The 11,071-nt window shown below is 39.7% G+C and overlaps 1 long non-coding RNA gene across 2 annotated transcripts in view; it reads right to left on the reverse strand.

Annotated features, from left to right (window-relative positions):
• The window catches only part of LOC108310597, a 91,474-nt gene that overhangs the window by 55,851 nt on the left and 24,552 nt on the right, over positions 1-11,071 (reverse strand). The window lies entirely within an intron of this gene.

An 11,071-nucleotide genomic window follows, 5' to 3' on the forward strand; every position in this document is an offset into this window, starting at 1 on the left:
ACACACACACACACACACACACACACACACACACACACACGGCTATTCTGCACCTTTTAAAGCTAGTATGGCAGTTATCCAGGCAAAATGGAAAATTTTTTAAATTCTACAGCATTTCAAAGAATGTTAAATTACCCCCAAAAAAGTGAGAATTATTTCTCCAGGGCACAGAATTATTTATATAGCTACCATAACTTTAAAAACAATATTGATGTATAATGACACTTGTTCCATTTTAAAAAAAAAAAAATCTCTCCTGACCTTTTCAGGTTAATTGTTCCTTGATTAGTCGATCCAAACTAAGCATTCCAGACATTGTTGTACAATAGCTCCATTCTGTATTCCAAAATATTTATGTGGTATGACACACTTGAGCTACATTTGCTTATGGTAGTTAGGTTTAGAACCATTTTAGAGCACACACAAACCTATCATCCAGCCAGTATTCCAATTAGACTTTTTCAGAGCTTCCCATCCCCTCCGTACTCCTCTCAAATCTGTTTCTGCTGGCTGGGCACAGTGGCTAATGCCTGTAATCCCAGCACTTTGGGAGGCCAAGGAGGGTGGATCACTTGAGATCCGGAGTTCAAGACCAGCCTGACCAACATGGTGAAACCCCATCTCTACTAAAATACAAAAATTAGCCAGGCGTGGTGGCGGGGGCCTATAATATCAGCTACTCAGGAGGCTGAGATGAGAGAATCGCTTGAACCCCGGAGGCGGAGACTACAGTGAGCCAAGATCGTGCCATTGCACTCCAGCCTCGGCAACAAGAGCAAAACTCTGTCTCAAAAAAAATAAAAAATAAAAAATAAAAAAATAAAAAAAATCTGTTTCTGCCATCCATCCTTCTCTCCTTTCTACTTGCACCAGCAATTCCGTCAGCAATTCCATCCAAATATACTCTAGCTATCGACCATCTATGTCACCTAATCCTTTTTGAATGTGTCCTATAGATCTCTCTTCTAATGTAAGTATTCTATATGCTTTCTTCACACACCTCTCACACAGACTGTTCAGGGGAAGGCCATCTAACTTCTTCAGTATCTGCCATCACTCTTCCAAGTTGTACGTAGACCTGAAGAATCCTCCCCAGTTGCTTTGGAATCAGGCTCTCTGTCTTCTTCCCCACCCAGTCCTCTCTACCAACATCTTTGGATCTTCCTCTGCACTCAGTTCCCCACAATCCCCACTTAATCTTTGGGAAGTCCATGCCTATCGATGATTCAGTCAGGATACTGACCTTCCTCCTCTTCTAACCAGAAAAATTCCATCATCATTCTATCTCTGCTTCCATTTAATACGGCCAAATTTTAGCTTTCTTCATCATCCACACTGCCCCATTTCTAACACCTCAAACTGAAATTCAGCTTACCCCTTAAGACTAAAACCTGCTATCTCCCCAACTTTCCCATCCTTTCACCCCCTACTGCCTTTTGATCTTCATAACAGCCCACAATCCCATAATCTATCTAACTTCTGCTTGAATTGCCTCTCTATCCAGCCTGGTCCAATGGTCAGACAATTCACAATCTCTCTAGAGTCCCCCACCCCTTGGTCTCCTTCCCTTCCTACTTTATTAATAGCTGTCCTTCTTTCCCCTTGTTTATCAAACTATCTCTTCCCATTGCCTCCATTTCTTTAGCCACTTATTCCTTACTTCCATGAAATCTGGCTTCTATACAGACTACTATGCTGATACTACTTTATTCCTTACTTTGTCAGAATTCATGTAACCAACTTACCACCAGACTGAGAGACTTTTGCTCATTTCTCATGTCCTCGATCTTTCTGCCAACATTGGACACTGTTGGCTGGATAAATGTTTCTTCCTTCCAGTTCTAGCTCTTTTTCCTCTTCTGAGACATGACACCATCCTCATTCCCTTCTTCCATCTACTTGCACCTATGTTTTCTTCTGGGCCTTTTTCTTCTTCCCTTCTCTAAAGCTTGGTATTTTCTAACATTGCATCCTCATCTTCTTTTTACCCCATATTTCTTCCCTTCTAGATCTAATCTCTCTCTCATTTCCTCATACAGTAAGACTTCAGGTTTGAAGACAGACTTGGCCTAAGTTTTGCCATTGACTAGAACAGAGTCTGGCACATAGTAAATCCTCAATAGGTAATAAGATGAATGAACTGTGAAAACACAAGCAAACCAGTCAACATCTCTGGGTCTCACTCAGTTTTATGGCACTGTTCTGTGGTCAGATGCCACAATATACAAAGAAACTTAACCAGGGACCAGAAAATAACAGGTATATAATAAACAGTTACCCTATATCCCTGCTTCTCATGCAGATAAATCCCAAACCTAAAACTGTAAGCTACACTTACACCAAAAACCCAGACCCAAATGTACCTGTGTCCCTTCATAACCAGTTGGCTCCTTAATCTCAAGAATTTGAAACTCCCCAACCTTCTATCCCAAGCCAGTTCTTCTCCCTTTCTTCTCTATTTCTATAATAATGGTACCATTCTTCTAGCTATTGAGTGTCCAAACTACAGAAATCACCTTTAATTATTTTTGTCTTATCTTCCTTGCATATCCCAAAGACTACTTCCACAATGTCCTTCAATGGCCTTCCCACTCCCACTGCCAGACCGCTTGTCCAGACCAGCACTGGCTTTCATAAAGAGCCCCAAAGTAGTCTCTTTAGTGGTCTGTTCATCTTCAGTCCCCTTCCACCTCAATCCTGCAATCACTTTCCTAAGAACATCTCTGATCATGTCAGTTACCTGTTCAAAACCCTATAATAGATCCCTAATGCTTACTGAGTAGAGCAGACTCTTCACCCTGGCAGTCTCTCCACAACATGACCAAACTTGTTGCTACGTGTTTTCTAAACACATTCTGTGTCTCTCATCTTTCTATCTCTGCTTATGTGCTTCCTTTTGTGTATTGAGCTTTCATTCCCAATCACAGCTACTGAAATCTGTCCAGACTTCAAAGTCCAGCTCAAATCTTGGGAAGTCTTCCCCAAAAACTGAGAGGATTCAAATACTTTGAGTTGGATTTGATTGTTGTTGTTGTTTTCAAAAGTTACTCAATTTTTTGTGTATGGCTCTCATTTTATTCTATTGTAATTAAAAACTTAGACATTTGCCTTCTCTACAATGTAGTAAGCTTTGTGTAGACAGTAATCATGTCTTATTAATTTTTATATCTCCAAAGGACATGGAAAAACTATCTACACATAAAAAGCTATCTGTAAGGCTGGGCACAGTGGCTCACACCTGTAATCCCAGCACTTTGGGAGGCTGAGGCACGCAAATCACCTGAGGTCAGGAGTTCGAGACCAGTCTGGCCAACATGATGAAAACTATCTCTACTAGAAATACAAAATTATCCAGGGATGGTGGTACATGCCTGTAATCCCAGCTACTCAGGAGGCTGAAGCAGGAAAATCGCTTGAGCCAGGGAGGTGGAGGTTGCAGTAAGCCGAGGCCGCGCCATTGTACTCCAGCCCAGGTGACAAGAGTGAAACTCTGTTAAATTCACGTGTATTTATCTTTAAGAAATCACACATTGGAATTTGGTGTTTTTGAAACTGCTCATTATGACCATTTGTCTATGTAGACAAAATGCAGCTTTCAAGGCTTCTTTTTTGCCAATTCTCTTAGGAATTAGCAAAAAAAAAAAAAAGAGGCTTTAGAAAATAGATATTTTGCTGGGCATGGTAGCTCATGACTGTATCCCAATATTTTAGGAGGCTGAGGTAAGAGGATGACTTGCCACCAGGAGTTCAAGACCAGCCTGGGCAACATAGTGAGACCCCATCTCTACAAAAAATCAAAAATTATTTAAGCATGGTGGCACATGCCTGTAGTCCCAGCTACTCAGGAGGCTAAGGTGGGAGGATCACTTGAGCCCTGGAGGTTGAGGATGCAGTAAGCTATGTTCACACCACTGCAGTCAGCCTGAGTAACAGTGAAACAAGAAGAAAGAAAGGAAGGAGGAAGGGAGGGAACCAGGGAAGGAAGGAAGGAAAGAGGGATGGGAAGAAGGGAGGGAGGGGAGAAAGAAAGACAAAATAAAAGAAAGACAAGGAAGGAAAGAAAGAAGGAAGAAAGGAGGAAAGGAGGAAAGGAGGGAAGGACGGAAGGAAGGAAGATACATGGTTGTGAAGTATCTTCCTACACCTTCGGCCTCTCTCTCAAACTATAGTGATGGCTGCGCTTATGGAAATGATCAATTTAGAGAAAAATAATTGTTTAATCTTCTTTGCTGGTTAAAAAGACAAGAAAATATCTCCCCCTTGAAGAGTATGATTTATGAAAGACGAAAACTGTATCAACCCAGAAATAGCATGGCAGGAATAATTTGTCAACACTTGAGAATGCTTTGGCAAACCCACCAAGGACTTTCAGTTTTTGTAGTTAGCAAGTCCCAGAAGCTTCATAGTACAGCAAAAGGGCTTTGGACTTATTCCAGCTTACCCACTAACAGGCTATGAGAACTTGTCAAAGTTACTCCTTGCTTTTGGCCTTAAGTTCTCTATCTGTAAAATAAGGAGGCTAACATACTAGGTGATCTCTCAGGTTCCTTTTATCCATGACTTTCTCTAACTCTAAGACATGTATCTGCATCTGCGGCCATCTGAAGCAAAGGAATGAAGAATCTGAGTACTACAGTCAGACTGCTGGGGTTCAAATCCTATCCTTGGTCACTCCAGCTGTATGAAATAGAGGAAGATACATGACTTCTCTGTTCTCAGTTTCTTCATCTGTAGAAAGGTTATAATGATGATAATAATAACTCTTTCACAGGGCTTTTGTAAAAAAAGAAAGAAATGTGTCAACTCTTAGTACCATGCCTGGCACATAGCAAACACTTGATAAATTTAGTGATTATTAACTTAAATGGGGTCAATTTTCAAAAACAGTAAATGTATCCAAGCACATTTAGTGAACCACTTTCTGTACATATGTGCCCAAGTTATGTCCTGAGGCAGCCATGAAACAGCCTTACCCACAAGCTGTATGTCCCATGAGTATATTTTCTCTATGAATGGAGTTCTCATTGCTTAATTGAATCAGTTGCCAAAATTTAAAAATCAACGATTCACATTCTGGCTTCAATGGAAAATTGGCGTATCTGGCAATAGGTGAACCTGCATTCCTGCATAGCACCAATGACTAGAGCTTCCCCTTAATGTTCCCATCACTCCCTGTTGTCTTCCAAGCAGCCTGCTTTACTCATTTACTTACACTGAAAGCCTTGCCCCTCTAGGTATTTTAGTTTTGATTCCTGTCTAGGGGATGAGGACAACTGTTCCTCCATTAAAGAAAACCCACACTTTTCCCAGCACATGCACAGTCCAAGAAGAAACCAACACAGAGAGAAAAATGGAACTGAAATATGGAGTCAGTGGGAGACCTAATTACATTATTTGACCTGTGATTCCAGCTTGGCCTTAACCCCTATATCTTTAGATTTTCCAGTTAAATCAGTCATTGAATTTCCATTTTAGCTGAGGTAGTTTTATTTGATTTTTGACCCCTGCAGCCAAGACACATAACCAATTCTATGACAAGGGTGGCCAATTCATCCTTGTTTGATGACTGAAAATCTCACATCCCTGGCAACCTCTTAATCCCAGGCAAACTGGGATGGTTGGCTATCCCATTCATGGCAGAGTTGTGGTTCAAAGTCAGTAACAGTCAGCAAAGTCAATGCTTTCTACCTCTCCATATCTCTCATTTTCATTTCCAAAATTTATTATCGTATTATCAAAATATGAAACAGATCTTGGTTTCTAATACCATTCTTCTATAAAATGAACCAGGGATCCTTGAAGAAACAGCTGATTCTAGCACTGGAGCAGAAAATATATAAGATAAGCCTGGAGCATCTTGAATTATAGCATTAGAAAGCCAGGAAGTGCTCAAAAAATAAAACAATGGGGCACATCAAAGAGACACAAAGGAAAATTGAAAGAGGCCTCAATGGTCAAAGCTGGAACAATATGAGCAAGAAAATAAGTAACATAATATTGGGTTAAAACCCAAAGTATAATATATATCCAGAAGTCTATTCTAATGTAAATAAATGGTTGAATAAATAAATAGGAGAAGGGACAAATCTCCAATACAAAACAATTTCAATAATTTATGTAGATACTCTCCAAGAGGCAGTACTTGTCTTCCCACCTACTTACCCTTTTTAGGGTATTCTGGTGGGCATAGTGACTTGCTTCCAAAGAGCAGAGTATGGAAAGGGAGGAAAAAGTAACTTTGTATGTATGCCCCATGAGTATATTTTCCCTATGAACGGCGTTATTGTTGTAACAATACAACAACAACATTATTGTTATAAAACCCTGACTATCTTTCCCAAGTGATCAAAGCTAACATCAATATGATATATCATGTGGATAGTATGTAACCTTAATATGACATGACAGTATATAACCTTAATATTACGTGGTGTGTATGTAACTGGAGTAGTGCACCCTCCTCTCAAAATTCCATGACTTCCATCTAGCCATGAGAAACACTGAAGAAGCCCAAAGTGAGGAACATTCTACAGAAAACCTGATCAGTACTTCTCAAAGCTGCCAAAATCATCAAAGACAAGAAAAGTTTGAGAAACTGTCATAGACCAGAAGGGGTTACAGAGACATGATGTCTTAGTCCATTTGTGCTGCCATCACAGAATATCCTAGACTAGATAATTTATAATGAACAAAAATGTATTGGCTCACAATTCTGGAGGTGGGAAGTAAAATATCAAGGTGCTAGCTAGCATCTGGTGAGGGCCTTCTTGCCATATGATAACATGGTGGAAGGTGTCACATGGCAAAAGGACAAAGAGAGGGCAATAGAGAACAAGAGGAGGCAAGCCCATTCCTGCAATAACATCATTGGTCCACTCATAAGAGCAGAGCCCTGGTGACCTAAACACCTCTTAAAGGCCCCACCTCCCAATACCATCCCAATGGCAATTAAATTTCAACATGAGTTTTGGAGGGGGCAACCATTCTAAACATTGCACATGATGACTAAATATAATGTGATGTCCTGCATGGGATCCTGGGAAACAGAGCAAGAACCGGTCTCGAGGGAAAAAAAAAAAAAAAAAAAAAAAAAAAAAAAAAAGGACGCTGAAGAAAAACGGGTGAAATTGGAATGAAGTATTAATTTTAGTTATTAATAATAATAATGTATGGATGTTAGTTTCTAACTTGCCACAGATGTACACAGCAATGTGGAATGACAACATAGGGGCAAGCAGTGAGGGTATATGGGAGTTCTCTGAACTGTCTTTGCAGCTTTTCCAGAAATCTAAAGCTATTCTAAAATTTTAAAATGTATTAAAAAAAAAAAAAAACAGATCAGCTCCTATTCTAAAGGAAAGCCCCACTGTGTAGAATGACACGGCTTCATCAATCTCAAAAGCTTATAAAAAATTACACAATTTAGAAAAAGGTTTTATGTGTTTTGTACATTTTCTATATAAAGTAACAAGCATCCCAGTGTCATCTGTCTGGACATGTTTTTCCAACATTGCAAGTCAGTTGTACCATAAGATCTGACTGACCTACTTAGAATTTTGGTTCTTCCAATCGTGCATTAACCTTACAAACTAAATTAATGCTTGTTCTTACATGTCTTGGCAGGACAAACTAATATTATCTGAGCAAATTAATAACCTTGGCTCCTAACTCCTGTAATTTTGGCAGGTTATACTTTCAGATTCTAAAGCTTGTACACAGGGGAATCTTTGGGTAAGGATACACTCTCCTATCAATATACATACTAAGTTATCTTAATTAGTGTTAGAAAAACGCCCCAGAGGAAGAGCAGACCTCATCACACCTTCTTGTCAAAGCAATAAACAGCTGGCCCAGTGCCCTTGTAAGAAACTCAGACAGAAATACAAATACAAATCCTCACGGTAAGGAAGTAACTTCTTCACTCAACAACACTTTTCTTAACACCTGAGCTAAGAATACAGAAATGACAGACACTGAAGGATTTCCTAATTGACAGGCAAAATAGCAACATGTTGTTAAATAGGAGATATAGAGATGTTAAGCAGATGAAATTGAGTTCTTGAAATACACAATTGGGTATTCAACTAGCACATCAGAAGTGGTAAGTAGTTGGAGTATAAACATGCATTTCGTGAAAACTGATCAGGCGCCTCCCACTGAAAGCCTCTTCTGGGCTCTGCAGAGGATGCAAAAATGATTAAGACACAGTTCCTGCCCTCAAGGCATCATGCTATCCTAGTCTGGTGACTAGGATAAAAGAAGTACACAAATAGTTACAAGCATAAAGTAGAAGCTAATATGTGCCCCAAGAAAAGTACAAAGTGCTCCTAGAGATTGCAGAGGAAGACATTAAATTTAGTTAAGGGCAGGGAAGCAGATGGTACTTTGAGATAGGATTAAATAGTGGCACAAACTAGACAGGCTTGAATGGGAGCATTACAGGCACAGGGACAACCTCAGCAAAATCACCCAAGTTTTCCTGTTTACCTAGGGTACATGTAAATAAGTCTTACAAAATGTAGCTTTTAAAAGGAGTCAAGCTAGATGCTAGGTATAGGGGAGAGAGTGGGATGAGAAGCATGGTGTTTATGTGCTTTTAATGCATCTCTCTTCAGATTTCTTATCAATTGTAAGGGGAAAAATAGTAACTGTACTGTGGAGAAACTAGACACCATAATTAAATAATCAGTATTAACACAGCCAATGAAATGCAGCCGGCCAGCATGTGACCCTGAAAAAGGCCTAACATTCCTTTTGTAGTTTTCTAGCCAGATGTGTATTACCTGAAACTCAAAACATCACACAAACCAAAACTGAGAAATATAAAATAACAAACCTGGTGTGGTGGCTCACGTCTGTAATCCGAACACTTTGGGAAGCTGAGGCAGGAGGATCGCTTAAGCCCAGAAGCTTGAGAACAGCCTGAGCAACATAAAGAGACCCTGTCTCCACAGAAAATTTAAAAATCATCTAGTCATGGTGGCACCCCAGCTACTAGGGAGGCTGAGGCAGGAGGATCACTTGAGCTCAGGAAGTTGAGGCTGCAGTGAGTCCTGGTCGCAACATGGCACTCCAACCTGGGTGACGGAGGAAGACTGTCTTAAAAATAGTAATTAAAAAAATAAAATAAAAGAGCTGGCCCATGTTCTTCAAATATATCAGTGTCATAAAAGACCAAAAAAAAAAAAAGTTGAATTCATCCAAACTAAAGAGATAGCATGACTATAAATACAATGGCATCATCTTGGACTGCATTCTGAGCTGGAGGAAGAAAATGCTAGAAAGGATAATATTGGACTATAGAGATGTTCTTTAGTATTGTACCCATACAAATGTCCTGAATTTAATAATTGTACTGTGGTTACATAAGAAAATACCCTTGTTTTTGGGAAAGACACTAAAGAATTGGTGTTGGCTAGGTGTGGTGGCTTAGACCTATAATCCCAGCACTTCTGGAAGGTGAGGCAGGTGGATCACTTGAGCCTAGGAGTTCAAGACCAGCCTGGGCAACATGGCAAAATCCTATCTTTAAAAAAAAATACAAAAATTAGTGGGCATGGTGGTCATGGTATGCACCTGTGGTCCAAGCTACTTGGGAGGCTGAAGTGGAAGGATGGCTTGAGCCTGGGAGATAGAGGTTGCAGTGAGCTGAGATCCCACCACTGCGCTCCAGTCTGGGAGACAGAGCAAGACCCTGTCTTAAAAAAAAAAAATTACTGTAAACATGTGTAATGTATGCCATTTACTCTCAAATTATTCATAAAAAATAATATGTGTACATGGAAAGAGAAAATGACAATAAAACAACTATGGCAAAGTGTTAAAAATCAGTGAATATGAGTAAAGGGTACATGGGGTCAGGGGAAATTCTTGACATCATTCTTGTAGATTTTCTGTAGTTTGAAGTTATTACGAAATAAAATCTTTTTGCTTTTAGAACAAAGACCCTAGAAAGCATTAAAGTCAAAACTACTTTCACTTAGGAAAGTTTCATAACCAAGTTCTATTAAAATATAAATATTTTTACATGGCTGTAAATCACTATTTATATGGTACTTCAAATTTTAAAATATTGTTTTTCACTTAGTATTACCTTATTTAATTTAAATATTTCCATGTATCCACTTGGTCACATATCAATACCATTTAGTAACTATATGGTTCTCTACCATTTCAGCATCTTCCACTATTGAACATTTCCATTATTTCCAGTTTTCACAATAATAATGTCACTGCTATGAATATATTCATAAAAATTACTTTATATCTTTTAGGACTATTTCCTAGGGATTTTGGAATAATTTTACAGAACAAGATCTAAAACGAGGACTGTACTCTGTTTTAGATGTTAAAATTACATGGATTGAGATCCATCCACTCATGCCAGAGGACATCTTTCATGTTTGTGAATATAAAGTTAGTCTCAAAAATTAATCACCAGTACATTGGTACCACTGCCAAACAGCAGTGTGTGCACTCTCTCTGTCTCTCTCTCTCTCTTTCTCTGTCTCTTTTCTCTCTCTCTCTCTCTCTCTGACACACACACACACACAAACACACACTCTCACTCACCATTCACCAAGCCCAAGGAGCCAACCAAACAGGGAAAGAGGAAGATGCTCAGGGGCAGGGCTGACAGATGACTGCCAGAAGACTATCGCCAACTCAGCTGGAAAGCTTTACCCAGTTAAAACAAAGCACAGCAGATCAAATCTGCCCATGTTCAGATGCACTAGTTTTAGTAAATATGTTTTATTCTTTCTTTTTTTTTTTTAGACGGAGTCTCACTCTGTTGCCCAGACTGGAGTGCAGTGGCACGATCTCAGCTCACTGCAAGCTCCACCTCCTAGGTTCAAATTTCAAATCATCCTCCTGCCTCAGCCCCCATAGCAGCTGGGATTACAGGCAAGTGCCACCACGCCTGGCTAATTTTTGTATTTTTAGTAGAGATGGGGTTTCACCATGTTGACCAGGCTGGTCTCAAACTCCTGACCTCAGGTGATCCACCTGCCTTGGCATCTCAAAGCGCTGGGATTACAGGAGTGAGCCATTGTGCCTGGCCATATGTCTT

Source organism: Cebus imitator, unplaced genomic scaffold (genome assembly GCF_001604975.1).
Source record: "Cebus imitator isolate Cc_AM_T3 unplaced genomic scaffold, Cebus_imitator-1.0 Scaffold105, whole genome shotgun sequence".
Lineage (NCBI taxonomy): Eukaryota > Metazoa > Chordata > Mammalia > Primates > Cebidae > Cebus > Cebus imitator.